The sequence below is a fragment of the Coptis chinensis genome, chromosome 9 (assembly GCF_015680905.1).
Source record: "Coptis chinensis isolate HL-2020 chromosome 9, ASM1568090v1, whole genome shotgun sequence".
In the NCBI taxonomy this organism is placed as follows: domain Eukaryota; kingdom Viridiplantae; phylum Streptophyta; class Magnoliopsida; order Ranunculales; family Ranunculaceae; genus Coptis; species Coptis chinensis.
In genome coordinates this window covers 47715846-47734461 of record NC_141464.1, presented here as the reverse complement: position 1 = coordinate 47734461, position 18616 = coordinate 47715846, and the positions used below count along the sequence as shown (strand labels likewise).

Sequence of the window (18616 nt, the reverse complement as noted above, 5' to 3'; positions counted from 1 at the left end):
TGAAATTGAAGTAGGGGAAATTGGAAAAAAAATAATAAACTAATATGTATTTTCAATATTTATTTCAATACACATTGTTTTTTAATTGAATTATGTTGTCAACCAAGAATATGAGCGAATGGGAAATAAGACGAGATGAAAGAGATTTGAGATTAGAAGAAGTTAGGACGGAAATGCAAAACTGGTTGTGGTCATTTTATTTTTTTGTAGTGATTCCACTTGCGGCAGGAATTTGATAGTGTCAAGGGGTTTTATCTACATGCATCATGGACATCCCTAGACATGTCCAGACCTTAGATGTAATCAAATCTTTAACACTATGGTCGATGCCACCACCCATAGTGATGCTACAGGTTATAACTATGGTCAACCAGCAAAAGCGTTACTAAAAATACTACTGATTCAAGTTTGGTTATAGAGAGGAGAAACATATGTATGAAGAAGATGATGAATATTCTTCTTTGTGCTATTTTTTTTTTCGTGTTTATGATATTGGTAAATAAAGATATATTTGTATGTTATAAAGGTTAAGATCCCAATATATCCTAACCACCAACAAATATATCTCTACTAGTAGTATCTCCTATAACTAACATGGACTCTTAAATTCATCCGAGTATTTTTCTTACGCATAATACCTCCAAATGAATAATTAAATCAAACACCTAAATACTATTAAGAATGATTATTTGGTATTTTTACACCCCATGTAAATTTGTAGTGCCGATATTGTCCTTCAGTTAAAGTGTTGCTTAACATTGTTTAATAGCGGTAATCGGTCATTTCATGTGGTGGTTAATTAAAAAACCAAATCCACACCATTTTGAATTGCAGGTTTTGGGTTTAATTTCCGATCACTGGCTCATGAAGAACCTACATAAAAACCCCTTCACTATGGACTAACCCATAAAAACTCCCTCTTTTTTTAAACCACCCGAACTGACTAAAATACCCCACACATAATTGACGCGTGAAACCTATCTCTAAATTTTCTCTTATCCCTTTCTTTCTCGCCACCTCCTCTCTTCTTGCAAACCCTAGATATCCTACAAAACTAAATTCACATAGAAGATAAGATGGCAAAACAACCCAAAAAGAGGAGAGAACCAACAAAACAAATAAATCAAAAGTTTCAAAAGAAGATGCTCCAATGATAAAATGCATTACATTGAAGTCATTAACATGCCGAGTTTTTTTTTTATAGCTTGGTCGTATATAGATGTGTGCATGGAGATAGATTAATAAAGTTGTAAAAATACTGAAACGTAACAAGCCAATTACTTGTTTATTGTTTTGTAAAAGTGAATATGACTTGGGTATTCAACTTTTGGGGAGGAAGCTCTATAGTGTGGTCGTCCTCCATCACAAAAGAATGAAACTTTTGGATTCTGAATGTAACTTTTGGATACTAATTTTGTTTGAATTCTTGATCTTTGAATTCTGGATGTAATGCAAAAAAATGAGTCTGATGCGTTTGGCAGTTTGTCAGATTTCCATAGCCATGTCAGAAAAAAGTTTATGAGAATTCATATTTGCACATGTAAATTCATATTTGTATAGACTGTGTCACCTGGCAGATGATGAAAAAAAAAAACGTTTATAAAAATCCATGTGTATATGTAAATTCATATTTTCATATCTATATTCATATTTACATAATTTGTGTCAGATGTCAGAAAAAACATATATTAAATTTCATATTTGCATATGAAAATATGAATTGTCATTACATATATAGTCTATGTTACCTTTCAAAACTTAGATGGTCAGAAAAAACATCTATAAAAATTCAATGATATTATTATGTAGTTTTAAGTTTGCATAGTACTACTACTATGCATTTTTAAGTCTGCATAGTACCAATGTTTAGCTAATGTTGAGTTTTTTCGGTATGTTGCGTAAGCTTAAATTATTGGGAAGCTAACAAAGGATAAATTGACAACAAAAAATCCAAGGTCATCACATACAAAGAAAATGCGAGGGTTTGAGCATTTGGTTTGGGTGAAAGTTGTATGATTACAATGGTGATTCATGAGTCATATTTGTTATTCATATTTGTGGAAATAAATATAGTCCAATGTCAGAAAGAAAATGTTAGTGGGTGTTTGGGTTTATTTTTTCTTAAAAAACATTTTTATAAAAAAAATTTTATTCTAAAAACAGTTTTTGAATAAACATGTTTGGCTGTGATTTTTCTTAAAAGTTATTTTATCAAACCAGATTTCGCACTATATTTCTCGATATATTTTGGCATATCATGGCATAAAGTACTAAAGTAAAACATCCGGGGCAGTTCATTTGCCTTGAGCGGCCAAAGTCTTACCCTCAAAGAAAAACAGTTTTTTAACTTGAAAAATAAGTTTTACCTAATTATCATAAAACGAGTTTTTTTTTTACCAAAAAGTGTTTTTTGGATGATTTTTTTTAAAAAAAAATAGAGGCCAAACACATTTATTTTTTCAAAAAATATTTTTTTCACTAATAAACAGTTTTTGGCAATAAATAAATAGGATCCAAACACCCCAAACCTTTTTATTTTTTCAATATCCATTATCTATCTTGAATAAAAAGAACTCCTACATCTTATGCGAGTTAAGATTTTCATAGCATACGTCCGATATTAGAATTGTTTTATTTTAGTAATCTATTGCGAAAATCTAAATTTTCATATGTAAATACAAATTTGCATAGGTTAAACAACTATGAAAATATAAAGTTTCATACATTATCTAAGTTTTTACCGAGATGTTTAGTTTCAAAAACTAATATGTAAAAATATATTTCCATATATTTTTTTCATCAGGCAGCTTATTTTGTTTCATAAATATACTATGTAAACTTAAATTTTCATATGTAAATTCTAAAAAAATTCTTATATCAAACTACTCTGTAAACTTAAATTTTCATATGTAAATTCAAATTTCCATATGTCAAATTTGTATTTGCATGTAAATTAAATAAACTATATGAATTTCTATTTGCATATGTGAATTTGCATTTACATTTGTGAATTTGTATTTACATATGTCAAGCTACTATGTAAATATAGATTTACATATATTTTGTCAAGGCATCGAACAATTTCAACTCTCCAATTTTATCTCTGCATTTGCTTTGGTTTCACCTTATCCATCACTTATGAGTAGATTAAAGTGATTGTTCTCTCCCATGCAAGATCTCCTACTATACTTCACTAACCTCTTCAGATCAAGTAAACAACTATTTATTTCTTACAAACATTTCATCAAACAAATTCCACTCAATCTACTGATCTCTCATCAATCATCGAGTGCTAATAACGCCCTAGTTCAAAGTCTATAAAATGTCTCATTGGTTTATAAATATCATCATAAAGATGTATGTGGTAAAAAATATTTTCACATAAGAATCAAATACTAGTGGCTCTCGTTTGGAATCTATTTTGTTAATTTCTTCAATGGCGAAAAAAATGAAGTTAAAATCAGTGTTTTCATTGGCTTCTTCGTTGGAGCGAACTCAACAAAGAAATAATATACAGTGGTTATTTATTGAGAAGGGCAAAAAAGGAAACAGATAAGTGTGGAGATAAAAATTAGACCGAGATTTGCTTATATTATAGAAAGCAGAGAGGTTAATTGGTTGGACGTGAATAATAAGGAGGTTTACATGTAATTGAACCGAAACGAGGGGGTTAAGGCCCATTTCTTGTTTTGAATTGTACGCCCACACAATAAAAGCCCACTTAATATAAATTACGTGTCTTTAATTACCATAATTACACAGAGTCCTTTCTCTTTCCGTCTCCATCTCAATCTCTTTCTGTCTTCCACTTTCTTTTGCCAAAAGTAAAAGATAACAAAATGAAAAAAAATCATATTCTCTTCTCCCTCTTCGCACCTAATCTCTACTATTCTTTTCTTCTCGCCCAAAAAAATCTTCTCGCCCAAAAAAATCTTTACTGCCATTTGATTTTTTTTTTTATACAAGTGATTCTGTCTACTCAATAAATTATATCAGTAAGTTTATTTATTTTAATTAGAAATCATGACATGAACTAAAAGTTTGGTTTTTTTTTTTTTTTTTTAAAATTTTTATGGGTTCTACCTGATTGTGTTTCAGATTCATGACGTAACTCCTAAGGTTTATGCTTCTTCAATTTTCAGATCATGTCCTTCAAATCAACAGGTAAGATTTTTAATTCTTTTTCAATTTTTTTTCCCAAATTTCATTTGTTCATGATACCTTATTTCTTTCATTATGATGATTTAGTTTTGATTTAATATTTCTGATGATTTAAAGGTATTCACTTAGTTTTATCCGATTGTGATTTTATTTATTGCTTTGTCTAATTTTTAATCAAGAAATTGGTCGTGGACATCTCTATGAATTTCAGTGAAGAATAACATTGTTCAATAACTGCATTGAGAAGCTTTGTGAAGAAGAATAACAAGTCTGTCTAGAAACATTAAGGTATTAATTACTGTTTTTACTCACTTAAACTTAGAAAGAAAAAAAGAGAGAGAAATAAGAGATCCCCATTAATAACGAACTTGAACTTAAGTGAGTTATCCATATTCCGGTTTGTAAATCTGGTTCAGATTTTGGTGTTGAGAATATTTATTTCTGAGAGCGTTTTGTTATTATTTTCAAGAAGGGTTGATTTTCATATGTTTTTGGTTGAGTTTGGAATAGGGGATGGTTGGAAGGAGGCCTCTTAAAGCACTTTGATGGCTTAAGTCTTCTCAGGTGATGCGTTAGTTTGAATTGATTGTATGATATTGTTATCAATTGTATTCTCTTCAATGTACAATTTTTTTTTAGTTTTAAGTCCCTAGCCATGAAAAACACGAAAAACTATGGGAGCCCTTTCTTCGAAACTTTCTTGAGTTGTTTTACCGGTTGTTTCATTTTCTTCTTTGTTTAATTCTCTTGCTGGATGGTGTTGTAAAAGCATTGATATTGTTGATTATATATATAATGTTATTGGTGTTTGAAGCCTCACGATACAATCACATGCTATATTCTTAGATACTTCCATAGTTAGTTAACGTCATTGATGTAGCCACCCCAAATTATCCATGTATATTTTTTTTGTTATTTTTCTTTTAATTATTCGGGCGTAGATTTTGGGAATTGATTAATTTTTTTGTTTGATTCCATTGTACGTGGGGCAACAGTAGATGAAAGATTTGAGAATATAGTGAGTATTGGTGAAGAATGTGTTAAAGTAGGCGGGGTTAGGAAAACTGCAAGAGGAAGATGAATCTACTTCCTATGATTGGTTCGAATGCACATTGCTCAGGTTTGTCTAGTTTCTTTTTAAGTTTACTAAAATTGGTCGAAAAAACCGTGGTCATTTCCCCTGTTTACTTTGCCAATGGAACCATACATTTTTAGGGATTGGTGTTGACCAATTTAGGTGGTTGAGTGTTATTCTTGGGTGTCTTGAAGTGGTTTCGGGGATTAGGAAAACCTCCGTAAAAGAAAGGTCTTTTGTAAGGGGGATTTCCCGTCATTGATTATATGACACGTGTATAGGAAATGACCTAGGACTATGGATACCTGGAATAAGACAAGAACCATCGGATTAGTTATGGGAATAAGTTATCTCGTGTTTATCACGAGTGTGTCGTAAGCATGTGTTAGTCACGTGACGACCCGCCTCTGAATATGCCAGTTTTCCATGTCGTTAGGAACTGATAAAGGTAGTTCCTGAACATAAGGAAACTGAAAAGGGTGATCTTTGATAATAAGGAATGAATCATAATGACATATCTTTAAGAGTTACCTTCAGATCTAATCTTCTCATATGTGATGGGATATTATGACCAACAAGGAAACCTACCTCTAATAAGATATGATCCAGATTCAAACTTCCATAAGAAGATGATTCTTAATAGGAAGGCAGAGTCCAAAGATGGAAGGAAACTCACAAGCGGTAGTGAGGTTAACCCTAACCCTAGGACTCTCAAAGCTCTTCCTATATAAACCATAAGAATTCGCTCTTAGGAACTACGGAAAATAGGATTTGATTCTTCTAAATAAACAAAGAGATACGTAGGCAGCTGTCAGGCGGTTCAACCCTGAACACTAAATCATCTTATCCCTTCTCTATCAAGAAAAAGATTCTGAATCACAAGGCACAAAAAAGGATCAGGGGATACTCAGAAAATCCCCTACATCTTTGGAGTAGGAATTGGAAATATCGATTGAGACTTTGCATTAGGTGCTTGAATGTGGCTTTCAGTCATTTCCTTTCCAAATATCTTGGTTTTCCTTCTAAAGCTATTTGGATCCTGTGGCGTGGAGGCTTAGGAGGAAGTTAGAGTGGTTGGGAAACGGTCCAAAAGGGGTACTTCTAATTTTTTTTGTCTAACTTCGGGTTTGTACTACCCTCGACCATCTTAGTTTTTTTTTAATAAGCTACACTTTGGTTACTCTAGCCTATGGATGCTTATTTGCGTAACGGTAAATAAGAAGGTATGTAATCAATTTTTCATTCATTTTTTGTATTTAATGCCTATTCTTCAAATGGTATATTATTTGTGTTTCTCGTAAAGAAATTGTATCGCCCGGGTGTTTGTTTATTTTTGAAAGTTTTAGATGAAAGTGGTACATGTCTTAATATTGCTACTTTTCATACTGCTCTTAGAGCATGTAGGGGAAAATTTATTTAATATGTTGCAGTGTTGATAAAATTCATTTTAAGATTATTTAATATGGTTTGGGGATGTTATGATGTTCTGGCATGGTAGTCCTTTAATCCTATATATGCTTTTGTAAAGCCATTGTTGCTTCACTTGAGATTTGAGTCTATGCCAAGTGTTGTAAGGGTTAAAGCTATATTAAAATGTAAGATTACATAAGCTTAATAACATTGTTGTTGCCCTGCCCTATTAAATTATTACAATGCATAAGCCAAGGCATGATGTTATCATTCTTTTTTTTTTGGTACCTGTTTCGGCAGTAACCTGCTTCAACACAACGAGAGCAATGGTGACGAACGCACTAAGAAACAGAGGAATTTGATATTGGGAGAGATGAAACTAAACCAAATAATGGCTGCCTACGTACCCAAGATCTATTATCTAGGGATCAAGTTTCAACGTAGTTCCTTATGAAAAATAATGTGGTCTTTATATAGGTAGAGTAGAGAGTCCTTGTAGCTTGAGTAATTGTGATAGACTATAACTCTCAACTGATAATTATCCCTTTGATAAGAAACGAATCTGGACATAAATTAACGTACATTAGTGGCAAGCCATGTGGCTAAGGTTCAGTCTTAGACACATGAGTTAATGAGCCTGTACATTGATCCATGGTATTGCAAATTGGGCTTTAGCCCTGTTGATTAAACGAATAAAATGGAGACCCCTACTAATGGACGTTTGCCACGTATGTGGGGGTCGAAACACCGCCCCCTCTTTGTCATGCGAACAAAGGTCACATGGCAAAGAAGAGAAGAAAAAGTATGGAAAAAATGGAATACGAAAATAGTGAGCAAAATGTATAACAAAGTGTCGTGTGAACGTTAACGATAGGAAAATGGATAATCAGGAAAAATTCGTGAATTATCGGGAACGAAATAATGTCAAACTAACGTATACGGGACGCATTGTAGTTTAAAAAATGGCTGAAAAATGCACAGAAAAAATTTCGAAAGAAATTGAGTGTCGGAAACTGTACCGAACGCATTACGTAACAATACAAAAGTTGATTTCGATGACGCATGCTAGCGGAATACTGATATTAGGATTAGACCGTTGAAATTAAATGTAAGGGCAATTTAGTAAGAATATGAAGAAAAAGAAGTGAAATACGAATTGAATTCCAAGGTGAAGACTTGAGCGACTAAAACTGTATGCCACCCCAAATTAGATAAGAATCCGGGTTAGATAAGAATCCAACCAGCAAAACGTATCTACAAAATATTATATAAGTGCTGGCTAAACTCCATATGCCAAACAGTATAACGGAAAAAAACTAAGTAGAGAAAGATACAAGGGTGAGTGATATGGCGTGGCAAGGCAGCATGCCATGAGGAATTGGAACGAAAAAGGTTAGTATAAATTGGTTAGACTGATTCGCAATGTTCTCCTCTTCTCTCATTCTTAGATGCTACTTCTCAAACTATGGGCGAGTCATTCAAAAAAAAAAATAATAATAATAATAATAACAACGTGAACACGTTGAGTACGTATTAGTACAAACAGATACAAGGTGCTTTCTTTTCTCGCTTCTCCGTGGTGGTTTTTGTTCCGTCTTATTCGATAGGTTCTAATATATCTGGGAAGTGCAATCAAACAATCTTTGAGAGTGTGTCAAGTGGGGTAACAAACTTGGAAACAATATCTTTACTAATACTGAAAATTTAAATGGTGGGGCAACATATAACAATCTTTTATATCTGGATTGGGTCCGGGCAAGGATTGATAGATTATTATCAGATAAAGATCGTAATCTTGGTGTTCCTCCCTGATTAATTGTTATCATAATTATTTGCACCTTCTATTAAGATATGCGTACATGACCTATTCATAGACTTAATGTTATGTAGGTCATGGTTAAACGGTTTCAAGCATAGGGGCACATAGTAAAAGATATGGCAGACCCAATGCTAGAAGAAAGTAGTTCACATGATAAAGACGAGAAAAAAGACAAGTGCCAAACTCGAGAAGGTTCGTGAGGGTAGATCCAATGCTAGAAGAAAGTTTGTTGTTGTTTACAGAGAAGCGATAAACGACGAGCCCGAGAAGGAGAAAACTCGTTTTGTGTTGACAACGATTATGGAAGGGGTAAATTTTCTATATACAAGGTGGACACTGGCAAGAGCACCAAATCTGTTTAGGGTCTTGTTTGGGTGATATTTATGGGTGAGGCATACTATTTCTGTTTCACCGCAGAAAAACTGTCGTTCACCGTGGATAAACGCAATAAATAATGTAAGTGTGACCAAAACACGGATAATTTCGGAAAATATGATAAAGCGGTGTCAATGATTTTCGACAGCATGAAATAGGTATGTTAGTAATTTTTATTAGTTATCTTAAAATTTTGGTTAAGTCTAAAAGACTGATGAAAAGTTTAATTTTGTCGTCGTAGGTAGAAACGGCGGAATTACGAGCAAAAGATATTGACGAAAAATTTCGAGCGGAAAGATTTCAATGCCTTAGAAAAAAAATAAAGAAGCTGAAGAAAGGTTTTGCTCAGGGTGACCGCGCCGCAATGCCGTAGAAAATAATAATAATAATAATAATAATAATAATAAAGAAGCTGAATAAAGTTTTCGCTTAGAAAGTTAACGTAATGCGAATTTTTGCCGCACGGAGAAACGACGGTTGTACGAGCTTCGGAAAGTTTCGCTCAGAAAGTTCGGCTTAATGCCTTAGAAAAAAAAAAATAAAAAATAATGACGCTAACGAAAATTTTCGTTCGGAAAATTTATCATAGAAAGATCTGCAGAATGCCTTAGAAAAAATAACGACACTGACGAAAATTTTCGCTCGGAAAATTTTTCGTAGAAAGATCGGCACAATGCCTTAGAAAAAATAATGAAGTTGACGAAAATTTTTCGTAGAAAGATCGGCACAATGCCTTAGAAAAAATAATGAAGATGACGAAAATTTTCGCTCGGAAAATTTTTCGTAAAAAGATCGGCACAATGCCTTAGAAAAAATAATGACTGCGGAAAATAGTTAACCGAAAGCACTATGCGAAGAAAACGCAGATTTCGAAGAAGAAAATGAAGATTTAATCGAACAACCGTAAGACAATTTACAGAGATAATTGATTAGGTAATTGTGTGAATGTAATACCATAGAGCTAAAACTTCTTTTGATGAAAAATAAAAATAAAGATGGGTTTGTTATTGAATATTGTTGTTGTGTCAGATAACATACCTGCGGAAAACTGACAATGTTGTAGATTTATGCAGTTGAAATGAAATAGAACGAGTCGCCCCCAATGCCTACTTAACTTTGCAAAATTAGGCTAAGCGAGCATAAAAGCGTTCAAACTTAGACTGACGAAGCTAAACGTGGTAACCTCGTCAGATTTTGTCGGAACAATAGTAATGGACTAAGCGAGCGTAAAAGCGTTCAAACTTAGACTGACGAAATTAAACGTAGTAACTTCGTCAGATTTTGTCGTAGCGATAGTAATGACTAAGCGAGCGTAAAAAACGCTCAAACTTAGACTGACAAAGCTAAATGTGGTAACTTCGTCAGATTTTTTCGTAATGATAGTAATGAACTAAGCGAGCATAAAAGCGTTCAAACTTAGACTGACAAAGCTAAATGTGGTAACTTCGTCAGATTTTTTCATAATGATAGTAATGAACTAAGCGAGCATAAAAACGTTCAAATTTAAGCTGACGAAGCTAAATGTGGTAACTTCGTCATATTTTTTTCGTAGTGATAGTAATGAACTAAGCGAGCGTAAAAGCATTCAAACTTAAACTAACGAAGCTAAATGTGGTAACTTCGTTAGATTTTTTCGTAATGAAAATAACGAATTAAGCGAGCGTAAAAACGTTCAAACTATTAGACTGACGAAAAGATGACTGCAAAAGTGATGTGTCTTGACCCTTTACTTCTAACGGCGGCGGAGAGATAAGCCAATGAATCGGCATGACGTAAGTCATTTTGGGTCTTTAAGTGATAGAGATGCAATTAAATTGTCGAGCAAGACTATGTATCAAACTAAGATAAGCCGCCATACGCTCATCTCTTGCTTCAAAAGACCCACCAAACTGATTGGCAACAAGGCGAGAATCCGTGTATAACTGGAGCTTTCGCGCCCCCAGTGTCAAAGCTGTTCTTAAGGCACAAATGGCAGCCTCATACTCGGCTTCGTTATTTGAAGCGGCGAAGCCAAGTCGCACAGATTTCCCAATCTTTTCTCTGCCGGGTTTAACAAAAAATGCATCCAATTCCAGACCCAGATTTACTATGGGAGCCATATGAGTAAACAATCCATAGGTCAATGGGATTAGGAATTGAGTTTTCATGTTGGTCTTCGTCACCCCCAGTTATTGGTGGCATAATGTCTTCCATAGATTCTTTCTGGCGCAAGAAATTGTCAATAGGAGAATCATCAATCATCAATCATCAATCAACTCTTACAAGAGTTAGAGATTTTAGGCGGTACATACGTTTAGGTCCGATTGGAGATTGTCTTTTTCTTTGCGTGTAATCAGTCTATCTAGGTCAGTAGTTTGTCTGGGATTGTGGTCTTCCCTCTAGTTGTTTCTGTGACACCTTCTCTCCCTGCCTAGTCGGACCTGTCTGGGATGGCAACTTTTCTCAAGTCTGCGAGGTCGGCCTTCCCTGTCAGGTCGGTCCAGTCTAGGATGAAGGTTTCTCTTATACTTTCTTCTGTGACACCTTCTTTCCCTATCTGGTTGTCTAGGATGGCGATTTTCCTCAAATCTGCGAGGTCGGCCTTCCCTGTCAGGTCGGTCCAGTCAGGGATGAAGGTTTTCCTTATACTATCTTCCGTGACGCCTTCTTTCCCTACCTGGTCGGACCTGTCTAGGATGACAATTTTCCTCAAATCTGCGAGGTCGGCCTTCCTGTCGGTCGGCCGGTCGATCTGGGATGAAGGTTTTCCTTATACTGTCTTCCGTGACGCCTTCTTTCGAAGGCGTTTGTACCGCCGTTTGCGGTAGCGTCGGCGGCGGTGCTGCTGCCTTCCGGAACCTAGTAACAAAAGTACATAACTTTTCGTCACGTATTTGCTTGATGTTCAGAAGTGAGTCGACATCCTTTGGCGTCTTGCAATTGTGGCGGAAACGATTAACAAACTGATTTTCTAGTTCATTGAATTGGTGAATTGATCTTGAAAGAAACTAACTAAACCAGCGTAATGCTTCTCCCTTTAGAGTTGATGGAAAGAGCTTACACATGAGCGGATCATCTCCACCTCATAACACCAACTTATTTTTGAACGATAGAACATGCAAGCCAGGATCTCCTTCCGACTCATCATAAAGTTCAAAATTGGTTTGTTTGAAGTCGGGATGGTGGTAAACTTCTTGAATTTTGAGCGAAAACTTATCAAGTACGCCATCATTGACTGTCAAGTTTTTCATTCTTACATCCCTCGACTCTCTATCGTTAAGTTCTTTTTGCAATCAACTCTTTCAATTGTTGTTACGTTAGAGTTAAAGTATTGGCTCGAACAACCTGGGCGCCTCGGTCGTGCCCATGTGGAGAAGGATACCTTCCATTATCTCTTATTGGAGTTAGAGATCTTTGGCGATGCATACGATCGGCTCGACCGGTGATTGTATTTGTCTATCCCTATAACCCGACTGTCTAGGCGGTAGTCACCCTTGGCGGGTGGTGGGGTATAATTATACCACTTCTCCATGTTTTGTTGCTCTTGTCTGGGAAGCCCGCCTTCCCAGTCATGTCGGACATATCTCGGATGGCGATTTTCCCTGAAATTGCTTCTCATAGGTAAATCTTCCATTTGAGATCGGACATGTCTAGGGTAGTAGTTATCCCTGCCAATCCGATTCTCCCCATAAGTACGGGTAATAGGGTCATTACTCTTAGAGTGTGCATTGGTTGATTGTGTTTGAGAAATAACACTTTGTTGAGGACGATGAAGTGGTTCTTCAAGACGGTCCCATACACTGGAATGCCCTGCGTCCCTTCGTGGTCGCCTGATGTTGTTGAATTTGCAAAGATCGTCCACCGCCTTTGCCTATTTGCCGACTTCCTTCTCAAGTTTCTATTTAAATATTTGATTAAATTAAGTAACTCACGCCAACCGTATTAGGGGTGAATTGGAACATTACTATCACCTTTTCCGTTAGTTGGTGTGAGAGTAATGTCCACGTCCATATCCATGTCAACTAAAGGATCGACATGGGACGGGCGGACCGCATGGAGGATTACCGACTTGTCGGTTTTCTTGTTGCAAGACTGTTAGGGTTGGTGCGGCGGTTGTCTTGCCTTTTCGCGGTGGCGGTGGCTCTTGCCGCTTCTGATTGGATGTTGAGAATTGATCCTACCACTAGGAGCAACTTGATTTTCAACGGTTCTTGCATTGACCGATTTGAATTTCGAGGGTTGCGAGTCCTATTAGCAGGAGGAATATGTCGACTATTTGGTCTGCTTCTTGTGTTTACCATCTTGATTGTTTCACGTGATAATGAATTCTAAATTCCCCACAGATGGTGCCAATTATGTTTCGGCAGTAACCTGCTTTAACACAACGAGAGCAATGGTGACGAACGCACTAAGAAACAGAGGAATTTGATGTTGGGGGAGATGAAACTGAACCAAATAATGGCTGCCTACGTACCCAAGATCTATTCTCTAGGGATCAAGTTTTTTTTTTGCTTAAAGGTAATTGATTAAAAGAATAAAATGAAAAGGTACAAAAGAAAAGAATAAGTAGAGTAAAAGTTGCCTAGTGTGAGTATCTTCATATGTGTACCCACCTATTACAGCCCAAAATTAGTTAGAGAAACAAAAGTAGGTAGTGAACTGGTTCTCCAGGTTTCTCATGAAAGGAGGCCTTGTGCCCCACCATTTACTTTCCCCCTTTGTAATCTTTGCTCCATGCCTCGAACAACCTGTCGGCTCTCCTAAGTTAGTTTCGCCATGTTGTAATTACATTAATCCATGTGGCTTTCTCCTTGTTTGCCTCCATTTAGCTCTAACTTTCCAATGTCTCGTGTCCTCTTGAAAGGCTTTAACCCGAGGAAGAATCTGATTCAACCCAAATGTATTTCAGTTCAAGTCCAAAGCTCTCTGAATTCCTTCAACAATTGCCACAGTTTCTGCCATATAGTTAGTTGCAATACCCAACCCCCCTACTGCTGCCCCCAAGAAATCTCCTTTGTAGTCCCTTAGAACTATGCCCCATCCCGCCATACCTGGATTTCCCCTTGAGCTCCCGTCTGCGTTCACTTTAAGAATCCCCGGGGTTGGGGGAAGCCAATAGCATTCAATAATTTGGGGGGCTCTTCTCGCTTTATGTGGAAGATTGAAGCTGTGCAGAGCTTTCATGTCCGTCATGCAATTATTCATAGTACTTGATGAACAGTGGTAGGCTCTAGGGATCAAGTTTCAACGTAGTTCCTTATGAAAAATAATGTGGTCTTTATATAGGTAGAGTAGAGAGTCCTTGTAGCTTGAGTAATTGTGATAGACTATAACTCTCAACTGATAATTATCCTTTTGATAAGAAACGAATCTGGACATAAATTAACGTACATTAGTGGCAAGCCATGTGGCTAAGGTTCAGTCTTAGACACATGAGTTAATGGGCCTGTACATTGATCTATGGTATTGCAAATTGGGCTTTAGCCCTGTTGATTAAACGAATAAAATGGAGACCCCTACTAATGGACGTTTGCCACGTATGTGGGGGTCGAAACAGTACCAAAAATTGATGTTATTCATTATGATCAATCTAGCTAAGAGGAAGTAAGTGTGCAAAAGTAACACATGCACGCCCTTACCAAAGTCCGAAAAAACAACAACAACAAGTAAGCTTAAGAAATTAGAACAAAAAAAATTGAAATTTTATTAGCTATGTGCAAGCTATGATTATAGTAACATGAATAAATCTTAACCATTTTTTTTAAAAAAGATGAACATGATTTCTACTACTTCCGTGGTTCTGTAAAAGTCTAGATCGAATCCCTTTGGTCATTGAGAAAAATTAGAGTTTACCAACAATGAATGGTAAACAAGGATTATTTAGTTGAGAAGGGGTCTTAGATATGTTTTATGATCGACTTGGCTATTTGGCGTAGCTAGCTCCTGCTATTTGGTATTGGGCAAGACTATTTATTATGATGTTTCTGCTCTATGTTATTTATGAATGTGAGAAGTGATCAGTCCCCAAATATGCATTTTATTACATTTACAATATTTCAATTATGCCCTTCTTATGCTTAATGAACAGACAACTTATAGCTTTTGCTACCGTTTACAGGATACATGTCATTTAGGAGGCATATTCCTAATACATACATTTTAGCACAAAAAAGATGGCTATTCACGCTGCTTGGAAAGATTCTAGCTTAGGAGTAAAAGTTCAAGAAAGTCAAAATCAAAAGTCAAGTCAACTGTCAAAGTAAAAAACTCAAGGACTCAAGGCTGAAAGCTACGGACTTAGGGACCTAAAGCCAAAATCAAAACTTCAATTGTATGGGCTTAGGTCAAAAGCCCACAAGTTTGTTTCTAGAAAGAAGGACATAATTGTAAATAATGTCCTATATAAACCAAAGTTGTAGAGAAAGAACATTATCCTAGAGCTAATCTTTGGTCATTAGGAGTAGATTAAATGTTTTAATTTAATTGTTATTTACTTGTTTTCCATTTTTATGTTCTTCAAGCTTTAGTGTTTTTAATACAAGTTATTAATCTTTCAATACAAGTTTTTAGTCCTTTCAATAAATACAAGTTTTCATCCTCTCTTATATACAAGTTTTCTCTACTTATCTCATATTGATTCAACCACAAACACAAGTCATACTCATTTGACAAGTTCAAATGAGTATAACTTTGTGAGTAAGATAATCATCAAAACCAAGTTCATTCCATATTTCTCTATTGAAAGTGTTTAAGATTTCAACAAGTTAAGATAAGAACTAGTGTTTCCACCATTCAACTTAAGAACCATAAGAAAGATTAGAAAAAAGTAGATAGAGTAGATTCCATCCATCAAACCCATTCCTCTAAACAATGAATTCAAGATGAACATGACAACCCTAAACACCACTATTCTATTACCATCAATAAGCAAGGATGCCACAACATAATACTTTGATCATGATTCATAAAAATCCATTTTGAACTAAATTATTATTCTCTTACTACAGCCTAAGCTTCCCAAAAAAAAATGCTCTATAAGATCCAGATATGTTGCAGTTGCAATAAGTTGGTAAGTTCAGGTGAGTGCCAATGCCTATGTGAATTGGATGGTGTGTATGTACTATTTATCTTATAGTTATCCGCTGAAGGTACATTGACATTTGACAATCACCAAATATGATTTATATAGAGGCACAAACCTATGCATGAAACAGGTGTTGGTTTGGAATAGTTTTGTCAATAACAATTTGTAGCAACTTCCAGATTAAGGACCTGTGGCTTTTCAGTTGATTACTCCTAATATAATTAAACAATCAACTCCAGAGGTAATTGGTCCATTGGCATCTTTAAGGAGGTATATAGACACTGAATTCATGTCTAAAAACGTAACAATCTTACCATTTCCTAATACTCTCAGCCATGGAAAGTAAAAGGTGTTAGTGTGATTTAATGCTTATCTTGCTCTTTGTTGCTTATAGTTAGGTTTGTGAAGTTCCATGCAAAAATGAATATGGTAGTCTAGCTCATGTTTATTTTTTTGGTTCACAGAGGATTTTGTAGTGTTTTAAGATACACAAGCTGTTAAGGTTTTTGAGTTTCAGATATACAACTAAATTTTTATTTGTTATATGAGTCAAGCCCATTGCTTGGTGGATCGGAAGAGCTTTGATTTTTCGGCATAGGTGTGACTGAAGATTTTACGGAAGAAATATATCAAGTACAATGGAGTAATTAGTGACAATTATTATGTTAAGTTATGTCAATTGTAGTGGTGTTCATTGTGGAGGTAAACATTATGATGGTCTACCATTAAAGTTGGAATATTCAATACACATTTCTCTTACAAAAGTTTGTGATTGAATGTAAAGATGATAACCACACTTACATGTACTTTTTAATAGCCGTGTCTATCGATATTGCCATACTTACCTTACTTTGTAATACAACTAATTCATAGTAATTGTGGTATATATAGGCCTTGGATTCATACAAAGACATGGAGATGCAGTAGATTCGACAACTTTCATATTGATGTTTAATTGTAATTTGTGTGTGTTGAGATTCAATTGATCAGTTGTACCTTTTATAAATGTTATAATTTTATTTTATACAGCTAGGAAACTAAAGACTCATTACAAATTTGCTCAGGTTAATTAGTTTTATCATTATATGTATGACACCTAATGTAGACATTTTTCACAGTTCCAGCAGATATATTTGCTTTGGCAGGTCATCCAATATTCCAATGTGTTTTTTCTTTTTCTTTTTTCCTCATAACGTGGCAGGTCTTTCAGTGCTATGAATTTATGGGCAATAAATGGTTTACCCTGATCACGTGCGTGCACTTTTGGCTAGTATATGTAGTATCTTAGGGTGTGCATATCTATAACGGCTGTCCAATAAACTCAAAATAGATGACAAACAAAACACAAAACGAAAGAGTTGATCTTTAAGTATCTAAACAATATTTATAAAAAAAAAAAATCCTAAAAACAAATAGACTACAAGTATGCGGACGATTATAAGCATATGTTTTTTTTTTTTAATCCAAACTCGTTGCCTCGCACATTTATTATATATTACTATTTAGAATAAAACCTTGGCCGTCTTGTTTTTATTTGGATTCTAGATAGGGCAAGGCTTCCTTATTTTAATACGGCAGTAACAATGCTTAAAAATATAAATTCAAAATTCGATCTATCAAAACAAATCACTGCCCTAGGAAAAAAACTGAATTAATAAAATAGTTATAAAAAAAAAGTGAAGGTTTTTAAGATTTGTTAGCCCAACATTTTTTTTAATTAAAAGATTAATAGTGAAAGAGGAGTTTTTAATTTTATCCGGCTTTTTTATTGGTTGAAAAACTAGTAAATGAGGTGTTTCTAATTTTGCGGAAGAGTAAAATAAAATACATTGGGGGAGGTTCCTTGAAAGGTTCGCCATCATGTAGAGAAACTTGGCCCTGAAAAGACTAGAACCATGTCCCAACATATATAGTCATGTGCCACGTCCAACCCAACACAAACCCGTCCGCACCACCTAGTGCACACCTTAATAAAACCAATTAAATAAAATTTCTCAAACCAATTAAATAAAATTTCCCACTTTTATTTATTTATTTATTTTGTATTTTTTTAATAATAAAAAACAAAACCAAAACCAGCACAACAACAATGATAAAATTTCCAGACGAATCAAAATTACAACACTTCCACAAACTGTACGACGGTATTTTCTCTTCTCCTTCACTTCTCCTAATCATTTTCCAAGTGCCCATCTTAAAATTCAATTCAAAAACGTAGTCCATTCATAGAATTAATTGTAATAAAATTCCAAATTATAGAAAGTTTCATTCTTTTTTAGTCAATTCCATTATAGAAACTCTTTATTTTGATAGTGTCAAGGGGTTTTATCTACATGCATCATGGGCATCCCAATACCACTAATGTATGTCCAGACCTTAGATGTAATCAAATCTTTAACACCATGGTTGATGCCACCACCCATACTGATGCAACGGGTCACAAACATGGTCAACCAACAAAAGCGTTACTCAAAATACTACTGATTCAAGTTTGGGTATAGAGAGGAGAAACATATGTATGAAGAAGACGATGACTATTTTTATCCGTGCTACTGTTTTTCCGTGTTTATGATATTGGTAAATAAAGATTGTATAGGGATACATTTGTATGTTATAAAAGGTTAAGATCCCAATATATCCTAACCACCAACAAATATATATATGTAATATCTTAGGGTGTACCTATCTATAACGTCCAATAAATTTAAAATAG

General features: G+C 35.0%; 1 long non-coding RNA gene across 2 annotated transcripts; it reads left to right on the top strand.

The window, feature by feature from the left end:
- The first annotated feature begins 3871 nt into the window (after positions 1 to 3871).
- On the top strand, positions 3872 to 15381 carry LOC147476367 (uncharacterized). 2 transcript variants are annotated; one of them, XR_015208250.1, is made up of 6 exons: positions 3872 to 3995; positions 4099 to 4164; positions 4373 to 4449; positions 4672 to 4725; positions 5157 to 5281; positions 14938 to 15381. It is a non-coding gene; the product is annotated as an uncharacterized LOC147476367 (long non-coding RNA). The 2 variants fall into 2 exon arrangements; XR_015208251.1 differs by lacking the exon at positions 4373 to 4449.
- Positions 15382 to 18616: the final 3235 nt, after the last annotated feature.